The following is a 16504-nucleotide window of genomic DNA, read 5'->3' on the forward strand; positions in this document are numbered from 1 at the left end:
ATCTCCTTGTTTTGCCTAGCAGGTTCTTCGTCACTCCAAAGTTTTTCTTCAAACTCTTCTGTTGCAGAACGTTTTTCTGCTTTGCTGTTGTATAGGACAGCTTCTGTGAAGACATCGTTGTCGATATTTGCAAATGAAATCCTCCAGTTTGGCCAGTCCATTATAGCTCCGGAAGTTGCTAGAAAAGACCATCCGAGAATCACTGGATATGTTGCGTCTCTCGTCTCGACAATGTAGAAGTCAACATGCACTATGCAATCTCCTATTCTCAAAGAAATTTCATGAACTATTCCTTGAGGCGTTGCATTGGAATCATCAGCTAGACTAATCTTTGCTCTAGTCCTGCGTAGGTGGTTAATACCAAGTCTCAAAGCAATTGTCTTGGACATCACGTTAAGACAAGCTCCAGAATCACAAAACACGTTTTTAAACATTTCTCCTCTAATAGAAGAAGAGATAAGGAACTGACCTGTAGTCTTGACCTTATAGAGAATTCGAACTTGCCTTTCTCTGTAGGTGTTGGCTGGTGTTTCAAACGCAGAATAGGATTCACAAAACAAAAGCTGCAGCATCGTATTCAATGATTGAATCAATGTATGGCATCTTTATCTTGATGTATATCGGGTCTTCTTGAATTGAAGAGTCAGCTGAATCTTCAACACATTCCTTTGCCATCATACAAGGTAATGATTCCTGCCAATCTGTTTCTTCATCTGAAACTTGGTTTTCTTCTTCCTGAGTTGCTTTTTTAGGTGCTGGAGGTTGAAGTTGGGACAAAAGATGTATTATTTTTCTCTCAAATCCCGGAGGTGAATCTGAACGACCAACTCCTGCGGTCAGAGGCGTCGCGACCACGGGAAAAGGAGCCTTGGCCGCGGTCATAACGCTCGGACCCGCGGCTCCGGATATAATTTGCTCATAGTCCGTTTCTTCCTTCTTGTACTTGACACGAACTTCTCCAGCTTCTTTATTTGGTAGACCAGCATCATATGAACTCATACCAGGGCGTTGTTGTGCATCTTCATCAGGATCTTTGGTAGATTTCTTAGAAAATCTCCCAATTTGCTCAATATTGGGCATCTGTTCCATTCTTGCATCAATCTCCCGTGCTTTGAGCTCGAGTTTGTTCAGCCTGTGATCGATCTCCTGTAACTCTTCGTCAGTCTTCTCTCTATACCAGGAGGCGGATTCTCTGACTTCTTTGATCTCCTGCTTCGATTCGACAATATCGCTTGAGTTCTGTATGATGTCATACCCTTGTCTTGTCTGCTCTGTTGCGACTTGGTGGATCATCCCAGCTAGTGTTTGTGCGTCCTTGTGGGTTTGTTCTTCCAGAACTCGAACATGATTGGCCAGATCATCGAATTTTCTGTTGAACTCTTCAGAGATTGAATCAATTCTCTTGAGCAAGGTGTTTTCGGTGAGAATCTGCTGATCAAGGAACTAGTTTATCATTCCTTCGAGGCGTTCCAAACGTCTGCTGATCCTCAAATTGTCCTCTTGCTGACTAGGGTTCTGCAGTGGAGGATTATAGGCATGTGGCTCGAAGTAGGTCAGAGGAGGACCATAAGGATCTTCCCGGCGTCGAACAGACTCTCTGCGCCGGTGGTATGGATGATTTGGCTGGCTGTATCGATCCATGTAGCTCAGATCTCAGGCTTGGTGTTCTTCTCTGCGTCTGGTGGCTTGAGGAGTGTTGTAGAAACCTTCCTCATAGTGTGGATTTCGATTTATAGGATCCATATCTTCTGAAATGGAAACAAAATAACCGAAAATGGAAATATGTAGAAAAAGGGGTTCTAGAGTCGATTTACCAACCTTTCTTAGGGTTTTGCGGAAAAGAAAAGGCGTGCCTTCCCTGGCAACGGCGCCAAAAACTTGATGTGGTGTGTCGTGAGGGTGTCAAGTTTTACCCTAAATGAAATCAATAGCCGCAAGTGCACAGCTGATCGATTGTAGTAGTTAGGGATCGAATCCACAGGGAAGGAGGATCTTTCCTACAAAAGCCTTTGAAAGAAATATAAAGTAAGGAAGTCTAGAACCAAGCGAGTTTTGTGAGGGTTTTGGTGGTGTGTTTAAAACGTAAAAACGAATCCTAAAGAGAAAATACGGTAATTAAAATGACCTAATAACTAAACTTAACGAAAATGGGTAAAAACGAGAAAAACGGGTAAACCAAATTGCTTTAATAAAAATCGATTGAAAGAGAATGAAAATAGTGAACTAAAGCTTGAAATAAAACGCTGTAAATCTATAAGAAAGAAAGCGCGGGGTTCAGGGAAGTTTTCTCAGGGGTATGAACGATTCAAAACATTGCTAGAGAGTAAATTTGAAAAGATCTTAGCTTAATCTTTTCGAACTGGAGTCACGGACGTATGAATACACCACCGTCGTGATCATAGACAACTATCTCTCTCAACCCTGACCAGTAGGTTTCCACTCTGGCCCTGAAAAAGAAGAGATGCATTATGTTTAAGACTCGTCAGCATTCACAAATCGCCCATAGGTAGGTTTCCACTCCTATGTTTGTTTTGCTCTCCCAAACTAGATCTGACACCGGATGAACACTTTCGTGTCACCAAGCATCTGGATCAGATCGTAGTTCATGACGCTACTTTCATGCAGTAAAAACGAATTCAGAAGAAAAAGTTCTAAGATTCGGCTCAATAGCCAATGGAATCCTCACCAAACATATATAACCCCATCAAAAATCCCTTAGTCCCAACAATAAAACTACTCAGACATGATAAACGAAATCAAAAACATAGTTGTGAAGATATGGGCTTTGGATCAATATTATTCACTTGGGCCAGAAGTTTCAGACAAAGCCATAAAGCCTAACATATATGGATCACGTACGTCATTATGCGTTACAAGTCGGCTATGGGTTGTTGGATATAAGAAGAAGTCGTGAGTTGAAGCAAACCCTAACATAGAAACTAGAGAAAAAAGAGACGTAGTACAAGCAAGAGAAATAGACGGAGAGAGAACAAAGGAGAGAGAAGTGAAAAAAGGAATCCAAGAGAGCAACGAAGGAAGTTCGAGTCTTCTTTGTCGTGTGCTGTGATTCAAAGTTTCTTTTCTTCTATTGTTCTAATCTGTGACTTGTACTTGAACACAAAGAGAGCGCCGGTTAGTGCGTTTGTGTATTCTTTGATTGATAGTGGAGGTTGTGGGAGACGGTTCCCACCCCAGATGTAGTGGTTCGAGGTTGTGAACTGGGTGATCAAACTTTTGTGTCATTTAAGTTTCTAATCATCTAATAGATCCTAAGATCTAAGCACTGAGGATAAGTTAAAAATCCTTACAAGTGGTATCAGAGCGTAACCGCAGCTCAAGCGTGGGCTACTCTTGAGAGGCTTTACATGGCAAAGACTTTGCCTAATCGGGTCCATTCTCAGCTTAAGGTGTATTCTTTTAGAATGCAGGATTCAAGATCAATTGATCAGAATGTAGATGACTTCTTGAAGTTGATTGCAGATTTGAGCAACCTCAACATTGAGATACCAGAAGAGGTTCAGGCAATACTGCTACTCAACTCTCTTCCCCCTAGGTATGATTCTTTAAAAGATACTCTTAAGTATAGTAGGGAAGCTATTGTGTTGGAGGAAGTAGCTAGTGCTGCAAAATCTAAGGAGAGAGAGCTGGCTGAAAATGAAAAGCTTTCAAGATCAGATGGAGAAGGGTTATATGTTGAGGCTAGAGGCAGATCAGAAAAGAGGTCAGAGAATGGAAGAGGAAGGTCTAAGAGTAGAGGAAAGAAAAACAACAAAGGTTGTTTTATCTGTGGAGATGAAGGACATTGGAAGCGGGAATGTCCTCATAAAAAGAAACCTGCAGACTCTGCAAATGTTGCAACAGATACAAAAGAACCAATGGTGTTAAGTGTCAGTTCGCAAGATACTAAGAAAGAATGGATTATGGACTCGGGATGTTCATACCATAGTACATCAGACAAAGAAGTCTTGTTTGGCTTCAAGGAGTTTGATGGTGGTAAAGTTCTGATGGCTAATAACACTCATTGTGACATCAAAGGAATGGGAATGATTCAAATTCAGAACCCAGATGGTTCTGTAGTGATACTCAAGGATGTGAAATACATACCAGAGGTGAGTAGGAATCTTATTTCTTATGGGATGTTAGAAAAATCAGGTTGCAGGTATGAAGGAGGTAACTTCAAGGTTCAGTTCTACAAAGGCAAGAAGAAGGTAATATCTGGAAAATACCAAGGTGGTTTGTATTATCTTCAAGGCACAGTTTCTAAAGTTGACGTGAACATGCCAAAAGCTGAGGTAGAAGTGAAAAAAGAAGAAGTTAAAGAAGGTGACATTCAGTGAGAATCTGATTCAAGGACCTACTCCATATCGTTTTGAAACAAGGGATTCATCAGCTCAAGGTGAAGACTTTTCTTCGTCAGAAGAATCTGAAAGTTCGGCAGAAAGTGAGTCTAAGGAGAGCAAGGAAGAATCTGAGAAAGAATTTTCACTAGATGAGTACGTGAAAAGTGAAAAGCAAAAACTTTGGACAAGTGTTGAAGAAGAGGAGAGATTGAACAAAGGACTTGGAGGTAAAAGAATTGGGAAAGGTTTCAGAAATTTTGGAAACGGGTATCTTCGGAGGTAAAGCTAAAGGAGATTTAGTTTTACCTACAGTTCTCACAAGTAAAAGTCCAGCAGAGTTTGTAAGTGAAGCAGTACCTGAACAAAAAGCTCAGGTGTGCTGCGATCTTCTCAACATAGTCTAAGATTGGTACGGCTCCAGGTAACTCCATATTATTGGCATGGTACTCTCGCAGGAAGAACACAGAAACGGTCGGTTTCGGAAATGTTCTTATGTCGATAATTAATGGATTAGAGGAGTTACCTGTAGGCATCTGAAATCATGGTGAGGAGACTTTGATTCCAGGTGGAGCTGTTGGGAGATTCAAGGGAAGACATGTGAGCTGTGTTTTCATGAATCTGGGAAGCAAGTCGAGAGTACAAGGTTCAGGTTAAGGGACTTACCTGAGGTCATCTAAGTAGCTAAAGAACATGGGCTGTTCATCGGAAGGAGCTGCAAAGAAGATGAAATTGAAACTGATTAGTTTCAGGTGGAGTAGCTGGAAGTGATTCATGAAGAGGTTGATTCAAAGCTCAGTGCACATGAGATGAATCAACAGGTCGACAAAGATGAATCAAGTTTTCTGGAGAAGCTACGAAGTATGAAATCAATAATTAAGATTTCATGGTGTCTTGGAAGTATTTTAAGATACAGAGAAGAAAAGGAGATGATTCAGGTCAGAGGGTTACCTGAGTTCATCGGAGAAGTTGTGTTTTTCCGCTGCTGCGTAATAAAGGACTGAAATTTCAGAATTGGGAATCTCAGAAAGGGTCAATTTCAAATCATCACAGCAAGGAGATGAAGAGGAAATTGAGGATACCTGAGATTACAGAAGATTATTGCGACAGAAGAATCGCAGGAGATGAATTTTTTCTTTTTTTTGGTTTGAGAAAATTTGCATCTAGTTTCACTATCGGGAAAAATCAAAGAGGAATTGACACTTTGGAGCTTGAATGGTGACGTGTGAGGGCAGTTGAAGATACCAGAGAGTGTCGACGGCGACGACATCACCGGAAATGAAAAACCCAGGTTGATCTCTTGAAATCGCGATTGAGAGAGATGATGGGAAATTTGGTGACAAGGATCGAAATTGGTTGAGCCCAATGATGTCGCAAGCTTCAGAGTTTGTCAGAAGTGGTCGAGGTTTGAGAGTTCGCCGGAGTTGAAGTTGCAGAATGGGATTTGCATCTCAGGCGAAGTAGAAGCTTCGATGAAGAAGAAAACGTGAAAAGAAGATGATGGGAAGGTGGGCCTGTGGAGATTGTGAAGATATGGGTTTTGGATCAATATTATTCACTTGGGCCAGAAGTTTCAGACAAAGCCATAAAGCCTAACATATATGGTTCACGTACGTCATTATGCGTTACAAGTCGGCTATGGATTTTTGGATATAAGAAGAAGTCGTGAGTTGAAGCAAACCCTAACATAGAAACTAGAGAAAAAAGAGACGTAGTACAAGCAAGAGAAATAGACGGAGAGAGAACAAAGGAGAGAGAAGTGAAAAAAGGAATCCAAGAGAGCAACGAAGGAAGTTCGAGTCTTCTTTGTCGTGTGCTGTGATTCAAAGTTTCTTTTCTTCTATTGTTCTAATCTGTGACTTGTACTTGAACACAAAGAGAGCGCTGGTTAGTGCGTTTGTGTATTCTTTGATTGATAGTGAAGGTTGTGGGAGACGGTTCCCACGCCAGACGTAGCGGTTCGAGGCTGGGAACTGGGTGATCAAACTTTTGTGTCATTTAAGTTTCTAATCATCTAATAGATCCTAAGATCTAAGCACTCAGGATAAGTTAAAAATCCTTACAATAGTATTAAAAAGTATAATAGGAACCGGAATTGAAAAAGAAAGAAAAGGGTTCAAAGACAAATCTCTCTCCCTAAAACCTAAAAACAAAGCTTATAGTAAAATTTCTGTAAAGTATTTCGTCTCTCCTCTTCTCTTCTTAAAAACGACCTAAATGACATGTATTTATAATCTCCAATACTCTCTGGTGTCTAGGGTTCCGGAATTGAGGCTGGAAAAATGATACGGGCTTTATAAATGGGCCTTCAAAGTTGGAGTTAGCTTGCCGCGGTCGAGATGTGCGTGACCACGGGGAATGGGTGGCTGGCCGCGGTCGCGGTGGTTGTGACCGCGGGGAATGGTTTGTTGGCCGCAGGTGGAAACGCTTGTCGGCTGGTTTACGACACATCTTGCTCTTCGCGTATCTTTTGATTGAACCGTTGGATTGCTAAGCTGTAAAGTGTGCTGGAAAGCTGATACTTCCATCTTTAAGATCTCTAAATTTGAGCTGGATCAGACGGTGAGAAGGCCTTCAATCGAGGGTGAACTTCTGACGGTTTGACTCTGAGCTGAAATCTGGTTTTTCTATCCATTTTGTTAAGTTTTTCCCAAAGTTACCTGAAAAGAGTCTTGGAACTACAAGTACTAGAAAAACGTAATAAAAGTACTTAAAAGAAATTAAAAACATAGAAAAAGTATTTCAAAATGATCCATAAAAGTGGTCAAAATACGGTGTTATCACTGTACTGGTATCTTCCAAAGAGATTCACAAAGACCAATAATGGCATCTCTTCTTGTCAAGAATTTTTTTCCATCATATCACCTCCATAACCAATCTACAATCCATCTGTCACCCAAAACACTAGGTAAGTTTTAGTTTACTCTATTTCTCATCTAAGCCTGATTTATTTCACATTGGGGACAGAGTGATTTAAGTTTGGGAGAAGATTTCATCCCTTTTTAGCCACTTGTTCTTTCATGAGTCTTTGCATTCTGCATTATTCTTCAAAATTTTTCAAAGTGTTTTCAAAGTATAAATACGTTTTGAGGGAATGATGACTAAAATCTGTGATGATAACCAACCTGTTTGCTTCTACACCATCTCTTTATGAAAGCTCTTTTAAGGTTTAACACTAGAGTAAGAGGTAGCTAGAGTACTAGCACTACGAACTCCCACCAGAGGACTTCTATTCATGGAGATTATTTCTGACATGATATACTAGCTCATTCTATTTGGACTTAATATAGACATCTAATTTTCTTATCATTTATTTTAGGAAGGCATCATGATATACATCTAGGACATCTAAACCTTATTGTTACCACTCTTTCTTTTCCTAGATGGCCAGTTCATCTTTAGCTGGTACCATACCCTTAACCCAAAACTATATGTTCGAACCTCATGCATTCTCTCTTAAGTTTTTATCAACAGATATGTGCAAAAACGCCGGAGAGGGAAAAACAACATAGTTTTCAGTCACTCAAGAGAATGACTGAATGAAATTGGGAAGGAAATGTATCAGCAATCTTATCAAGCTTAGTGATGCCTCAAAAAGTTCATTCATAAAGGTAAATTTTGTGCTCCCTAAGACACTACATCAAAATGCGGTTTTCCCTTTCTCTTAAAAAAAAAAGAAGAATGAAAGGAAAGGAAACCAAAAAGCCTAAAGAGTATTAGATAACCAAAAATATTTTGAGAAAAAGCTATAAGTATTCATCTGAGGAGTTATGGTTTCACAACCCGGACAAAAATCTAAGTCTAAGGTAGTCATGAGGAGAACCTGAAGAAGAAGATCAGAAATATTAAGGCAAAAAGAATGTGACTGGAAACTGTGGACATCAACAGCTCCATCCTCTCTTGCTGTTTCGCATAAGATCATGTCTCTCCAGAAAAATGTAACTTTAAACACATTAAACCTCACCAATAAACAGCCCTTTTGAATACCTAGCCTTGAATGCTTTGTTTATTATTCTTTTGATGAGAACCACTGGAACCTTGAATGAATGTTACACGACAAAAAATATTGGGTATCATAGCAGAATACGATAGCATTTTAGGTCTTACTGCTATGGTTGCGTTAACGTGATTTTTATATAGCGTTTATTTAATGGTAAAAGCTATTAATATGTTGGCGGCTAATTTTTTAATTTCTCGCATGTAATATAATAGCAGCCCGATAAGTAAACCGCTATCGAAACCTTAAGCGGGTAAATGAAATTTCAAGACTCCGCGTTTTCTAAAATAAAAAAATAAAGAATTAGGGAAAATAATGGTTTTGGTCTCGAAATTTCTCTAAGGCAAAACAGATCTAGGTTTTTTTCCCTCACAGAGACATCGCTGCATGTCGACTTCTACCTCCAAATCTCACTTAGATTGATGAATTTTCATTCTCTCTTTCTCGACTTCTGACTTTCCCATTCAAAATCTCCCTCAAATCTTCGATTTTGATACTCGATCTGCTTCTGAGGAATTCACGTTTGTGTTGCTGAGGGTTTCTCGTCACTTGCTGAAGAACGAAGCTGACATTGGAGGTAAGAAGTCTGGGTTCAGAAATACATAACGCATATTTAGGGTTTATATATGTTTGAAATCGAATAAAATTATTTTGCTGTTTTGCAGGCTCGTTTGAAGGTTTGATATCGTCTATAGGTATGTGAAATTCATTGGGTCTTATTTCGGATTTGAGTTCCCAGTTTGTTACATGCATTCCCAATTTGTTCCTTAAGTCTAATCGATGGCTCCAAATTTGCAGACTTCTGTAGTAGACACACGTTCCGGTGATCATTCACCAAAGATTCGCTGGTGAGTATTTAGATTTCAGAGATAATAATGGTTGTTTTCTGTCTTTTCGTTGGTCTTGTTTGCTTGGTCTGTCCGATTTACATATTTGTGCATCTGATATATATGAAGCTATTATCTTATATGTATGTACATACTTGGTCGTGGAGCTGTTGTGGTATTGTAACATGGACAAGACTTGGGTCTGGCTTCCAAGGTATACAAGTGTTTGATAGTTTTATTTATTTGTCATCATTTACAATATGCATCACAAGACAATTGATAATTCAAACGTTTTTTATTTATAGGGCTATTCTAGAGTATCAGACAGGTGCATCTACTTTTGTGAATGCATCAGCTGTTAGCTTAGGGAATCCGAGTCACATGTTATGTCCATGTGTAGATTGCCACAATTTGTGCCACCAGACTATACATACAGTTTTATATCATCTAGTGATCAGGGGCATGGATGAAAAATATAAGAGGTATTCTTGTTGGAGTAAGCATGGGGATTTAAGGACTGATAAGCCATCTAATGGTCTGATCTCTGAGTTTGAGGCTTACGAATTGATTAGAACAGCTTACTTTGAAGATGAAGGCAATCCTCATACCAATAGCAGCTATGAAGATCAGTCAGTAGAGGATGACAATACAGATGAGTCTGAGTTCAAGAAGAAGCTACTAGATGCTGAAACTCCATTATACTCCAGCTGTCTCAACTACACAAAGGTGTCTGCAATTATGGCACTTTATCGCATTAAGGTGAAGAGTGGCATGTCAGAGAACTATTTTGATCAGCTTCTCACTATAGTTCATGATATGCTTCCTTTAGACAATGTTCTTCCGAGATCAACAGATGAGATGAAGAAATTCTTGAAACTGTTTGGTTTTGGGTATGACATGATCCAAACATGCCAGAATGATTGTATCCTCTATCAGAAACAGTACAAGGATATGGATAGCTGCCCAAGGTGTAGTGTTTCAAGATGGGAAAGGGATAAGCATACAGGCGAGGAAAAAAAGGAATTCCATGTAAGGTGCTCAGATATTTTCCAATCAAAGATAGACTTAGGCGATTGTTCAGATCAAAGAGGAATGCAGAAGATGTTCGTTGGCATTTCAACAATGCGAGTTCAGACGGTACCATGCGACTCCTGGTAGACTTTATAACTTGGTCCACTGTGAAGGATAAATGGCCAGAGTTTTCTGCAGAACCAAGAAACATCCGCCTCGGTCTCTCCACTTCTGGGATGAATCCGTTCTCCATTCAAAATACCAAGTACAGCACATGGCCGGTCTTACTAGTTAACTACAACATGCATCCAACATTGTGTATGAAGTCAGAGAATATAATGTTGACTTTGTTGATACCTGGACCCACAGCACAAAGCAACAATATTGATGTCTATCTAGCTCCATTGATAGATGATCTGATGGATTTGTGGAATGAAGGCATTATGGTTTACGACTCATTCATGAAGGAGAGTTTACACTGAAAGAAATCTTGCTGTGGAGTATCACTGACTATACATCATTAGGGACTTTGGCTGGGTGTAAAGTGAAAGGGAAACAAGCGTGCATTGTCTGTGGTAAGGATACACCATTTAGGTGGTTAAAAATTCAGTCGTAAGCATGTGTATTTGGGAAATAGAAAGAGGCTTCGGCCTGGCCATCCATATAGAAGAGGAAAGAATGGGTTGACAACACTGTTGAAGAAGGGACAGCAAGTAGAATTCAAAGCGGGAGAGAAATATTTGAGACACTGTGAGATTTCAGAAATGATTTTGGAAAACCCTTGGAAAAAAAAACAAAACGAAAAAGAAAAACCGCACAAGCAGATGACGAGGTGATTTTAGATGATGAAAACGAAAAAGATACACATACCTGGAGGTGGAAGAAACGGTCCATTATATTTGATTTACCGTACTGGAAGGTAAGGCCTTTAACTTTACCTTATAGAATTAATATCACATACACAGTAATTACATTTCTAACATTGATGTTATGCATGTGGAGAAGAACGTGTCCGATGCAATCTTGTCTATATTGATGCAAACTGCTAAGTCGAAAGATGGTCTTAAAGCAAGAAAGGATTTGGAAGATATAGGTATTCGAAGTAACTTACACATTCAGATCAGAGGGAAGAGAATCTACTTACCTCCAGCTGCTTATTGGCTGTCGAAGGAAGAGAAAAAGAGATTCTGCAAGAGGTTAAGCCTATTCAGAGGGCCTAATGGGTATTCTTCAAATATCTCTAACTGTGTTTCAGTGGATCCTCCTATAATAGGTGGATTGAAGTCCCATGACCACCACATGCTTCTGAAAAACCTCCTTCCACTTGCTTTGAGAGACCTGCTACCAAGTGGACCGAGGATTGCAGTTATTAGGTTGTGCAACTTCTTCAGCAGATTGTGTCAGCGAGTAATTGATCCGCAGAAGCTCATATTATTGGAAAATGAATGTGTAGAGACATTTTGCCAACTTGAGAGGTATTTTCCTCCATCGCTTTTTGATATAATGTTCCATCTACCCATACATTTAGCAAGGGAGGCACGTTTGGGTGGGCCTGTCCACTTTAGGTGAATATACCCATTCGAAACGTAATCATCTCTGTTTGATGAAGGGTTGTTTTTCATTCCACGTTTGTATTATATAGTCTACTGATCGAATGTATTATTCACCTATAGGTACATGAAAACGCTAAAGTCTTATGTCAAGAACTACACAAGGCCAGAAGCGTGTATGGCTGAAGGATACTTGGCTGGCGAATGTATTGCATTCTGTTTGGAGTTTCTACAGAATTCTGTACCGGTGCAAGAAAACATAAACCGTAATGAATATTTGGATTCATGTGAAAGCATACTTGAAGGTCGCCCATTGATGAAGGCAGAAGAGGTCTTACTTAGTAATAAAGAGCGAGACATAGCACATAGATATGTCTTGATGAATATGGCTGTAATGAATCCATATGTAGAGTAAATTTATGATCTCATCACTTATATTTTTTCATTCAATGAAATTCTGTTCAATAGTCATCACTAACTCACTCATATTGTATACCAGTATACATTTGGAAGAATTGCAATCTAAGGATGCTCGATGTCACAGGAGTGAAACTATTTTATGGAAATTACATTCAGAGAGATTCTCGCAATGGGTAAAAGAAAAGGTATGTAAATTACGCTAAACAAATATGCATTCTTACCATCATGATTTGTAGAACTTTTAAACATTCTACTTTTGTGTTTTTTTTTTTTTTTTTGTTTTCTGAATCCTTTAGATCCCTGCGAACTCGAAAGATCACTTGTCTAAGCTGAGATGGTTGGCATATGGACCACGAAACATTGCTCAAACATACAAGGGGTTTATCATTAACGGGCATCGGTTTCACACTGAGGATGTAAAGCGTAAGAATCAGAACAGTGGTGTAACCTACGAAGCTTTCAGCATGTGTAGATCTAGTGTCAGAGATACTAGACATATGGCGGATATGGTTGCGTTTTATGGATCTATACAAGAGATCATCATGCTAGACTACCATATGTTTCAGGTGCCTATATTCAAGTGTAAGTGGGCCAATAAGGGTAACAGTTTAAAGGAAGAAGAAGGATTTACACTGGTTAACCTCAATGTCAACCAGTCAGAGTATCTTAATGATCCCTATATTCTGGCATCTCAAACAAAACAGGTCTTTTACTGTAGAGAAGACAATTCATCACCTTGGTCAGTAGTTATAAAGGCACCACCACGAGGGTATCAGGAGTTAGAGATGGAAGAAGAGTTTGTTGTGAGTTTGTTGTTCTGCCTTTGACTGTTGCTAATAGCGAAGATATAGGGGACCAGTCTTCTAATGACGAGAGTTTCTATGTTAGAGATGATTGTGAAGGGGTCTTAGTAATGGATTGATTATATTCACTTTTTCATTTAAATTATCTGAAAAGCTAGTTGTGTTTCAGGTTTTAGATACTGTTGAAGACTATGGATCCAACCATGCGGTGACGTAGTAAACGCCAATTAGGAGTTGCTCCAGACGTCGAACAGGTTACCAGTACCAGACGTAATACGCCAACCGAACCAGAAGCACCTAATCACAGCGAAGACACTTCACAACAGGTAGATGAAGACACTTCACGTCAGGTTGATGAAGAAACTTCACATCACGAAGAAGCAGAGGAGCAAACTGTAGATGACGAAGCAGTTCATGATGAAGATGCACCGCAGCAGGTGCATAAAGAACCTGTGCAACAGTCAACTGTAGATGATCAAACACAAGAAGCAAATAACAAGAAAAGGAAAACCAGAGGGCCAACTAAGATGCATGGAGTTGCAAAACACCATGAGGATAAGGTAGAAGTTGAATTCAAAAATCTTGGTGAACATGTTGGAAAAGGATCAATCACTCTTTCCTCCTTTCTTGGTCCGCTGGTGAGAGAGCACGTAGCAGTACTACTTGATGATTGGAGGCACTTGAATGATCATAACAAAGACATATTGTGGGAGGAAATTCAGGTATTCTATGTATCCTAAACAAAGAATTTCACTGATTAAAAGTATTTTAGATTATCTAACTTACGTTTATCTTTTCCACATATTTCAGGGCAGGTTTAATTTAAATGAAGATTGGCAAAAGGAATCTGTGTTGAAGCATATGGGTTGTTTGTGGAGGTTTTCGAATTCTAGGCTCGTTTCCCAATTGAGCAATTCCAATAAGCGACAAGTACTTGAGCTAAAACTGAGTAACATTTAATCTGTTTCAGCATGGAAAATTGGGTTAAGAGCAGGACCAGTGAAGAGTTTAAGGTACTGTATGTCTAACTAATCATGTTAGTGTCATAATTAATTTAAAATGTTACACATATTAATACTTGGATTGCTTACGTAGGTTCAAAGTGAGAGATATAGAGATCTGAGGAGGGCACAGGTTTCCCACACCACTAGCCGCAAAGGAATGATTTGCCTAGCTCATGAGATGGTAAGTCGACTGTATTGTGTACTTATTTAGATTTACTTGTTTTGAACATTTTTTGTTACTTGTAGAAGAAAAAGAGTTCCGACCCTAACAATGTGACAAGGAGTAAAGTATGAGTAGCAGGACACACTCATTCAGATGGAAGACCTGTGAGACCAGAATTTGCGGATACAATTGTAAGTGAAATGAGATAGGAATTATTAGTAAATGCAAGTTTAGGGATTGGTAATTATATATGTTGAAATATTTGTCTTAGGAACAAGTCAAATCCATTGATAGTGAAATGGGTTCAACTGCTAGTACCAATATTAGAGAGGATGCTGTGAGTCAAGTGTTAGGAAAAGACAAGCCAAGGAGACTTAGAGGAATGGGTAGAGGGGTTACTGCTACGAAGCTTGCATTCAGTCAGGCTAGAGATGCACATGTGCAGAAGCTCGAAGCAACACAACACTACAAAAAAATAGCTATATTGTTATAAAATATTCTGTCACAATAAGCAAAAATTCGTAACAATAAAATTATTGTGACGGAGTTGTGGGTTTTTTGAACAGTCACAATACAGCCATCACAAATTTTTATTTGTAACAAAACGTCACATTCGTTGTGACGAATATATCTAATATGACTGTTATAATGTCTCAAATCTGTCATTCATTTTTGACGAAACTTTAGTCTTATATCATTACAAATAATGACTAGGGAATCGTTACTTATTCGTTATACTTACATAATAAAAAACAGTTTAAAAATTTTATTTCGTGACGATTACAATGTCCTAATTCTGTCATTACGAAACATTAGTTGCAAATCCCCAAATAAATTGACATATTACAGAAATGCAATAGTTTATTATATTATTTTCATAAATGAAACCATGATACAAATGACCAGTCTTACAAAATAAACGTACATAATTAAAATAAAAGTAAGTTTATACAACTTTTGTATATAAACTTGTGAATAAAGGACAGGTTGCCCAGCATCGTCATAGGATCTCAAGTTTGACCTTCAACGCCTTGCAGGAAATCTCAAAATTGTTGTTGTCTTTGCCCAAAGAAGCTTTTATTTGGTCTTAAACTTGTAAACATGGCTTAATAGTTAATACCCATCTCGTAATCCAAGATTGAAGCATCTTCCTAAGGTCTGGATTCCGTCTGAAGAAACCAGCTCACGCAACTTTGAAGAATAAGAGGAAGAGCCTCCCAAATTTTTCTGGCATATATTGTCTTTTGTTTCCATTTTTTCAAGATCTTGTATTCACCTATAACCATAAGGATCAAATCAATAAAGCTAAAAACTTAGAAGAAGGAGGAGAGGACGGAATTTCCAAAATTTTGTTGTCAATTTCTACGGATTTTGGTTTTAAGAGATCATCGGTGATTACCTTATTCCATTTGTGCAGCTTTCGGAAACCGTGCATATGAACGATCTACAGAGATGGCACAAGTTGGAGGTATGAAACTGATGACGATCGAGGAGAATCAGACGGGAAATCAAATCGTTTTAAAAAACCTGATTGAGGTAGGAGATGGTGAAGTCGATGGACTTTCCAGAGTAGGAGAAATCAATGTATTCTTCCAGAGAAATCTTCTTCTCTCCTAATGGCTTCATTCTTTTTCGTTTCTATTTTTTGTGTAAATCGCCACCAAGGAAGAAAAGATTGGGGAGACTAATCATTTTTTTTTACATAGATATTTTTTTTATGGGAAAATAGCAATCTATGGTGGAGAAAGAAAATATTATACCCTATACCATATATTTTAAACCTTATACCCTAAATCATCAAAACCTATATATATCCTATACCATATATTTTAAACCTTATACCCTAAATCATATGCTATAAACTATAAATAAAATATTCACTAACTTTTTCTTCTTATAATTATATTGTAATAGTCTTTTCTATTCCATTTTATGATTTATATAATAATCTGTTGCACGTTTTTTTTTAAGCCTGAGGAATAAAAAATAATTCTTACAAGTGTGAATCCTATACACTAAATCAAACATTTATTAATCTATAAAATTATTATATTTTCTATTGTTAATAAAACTAATAAAATATGTATTTTAAACCATATACCCTTATATTTTAAGCCCCAAATCACATATCGTAAACTCTAAATCAAAGACTCACTAACTAATTTTTTATTTATTTTATATATGGTAATAGTTTTTCTATTCTATTTTATTTTTTATTATGAAACAATAATTTGTTGTATTTTTTATGTTGAAAAATAGAAAAAGATATCTTACAAATCAGACACTCATTAATCCAAAACAAATTTTATATTTCTTTGTAATAAAAATAGAAAATATATTTCCGATCCTATACCCTTATACCCTAAACTCCAAATTCTACACTCATTAACTT

At 38.2% G+C, this 16504-nt stretch overlaps 1 long non-coding RNA gene across 1 annotated transcript; it reads right to left on the reverse strand.

The window, feature by feature from the left end:
- Nucleotides 1-14955: 14955 nt before the first annotated feature.
- Nucleotides 14956-15862, reverse strand: LOC112088986. Its single transcript, XR_002900807.1, has 2 exons — nucleotides 15512-15862; nucleotides 14956-15388 (listed from the first exon to the last, which is right to left on the reverse strand). It is a non-coding gene; the product is annotated as an uncharacterized LOC112088986 (long non-coding RNA).
- Nucleotides 15863-16504: the final 642 nt, after the last annotated feature.

Source organism: Eutrema salsugineum, unplaced genomic scaffold, assembly GCF_000478725.1.
Source record: "Eutrema salsugineum unplaced genomic scaffold, Eutsalg1_0 scaffold_8, whole genome shotgun sequence".
Taxonomy (NCBI): Eukaryota; Viridiplantae; Streptophyta; class Magnoliopsida; order Brassicales; family Brassicaceae; genus Eutrema; species Eutrema salsugineum.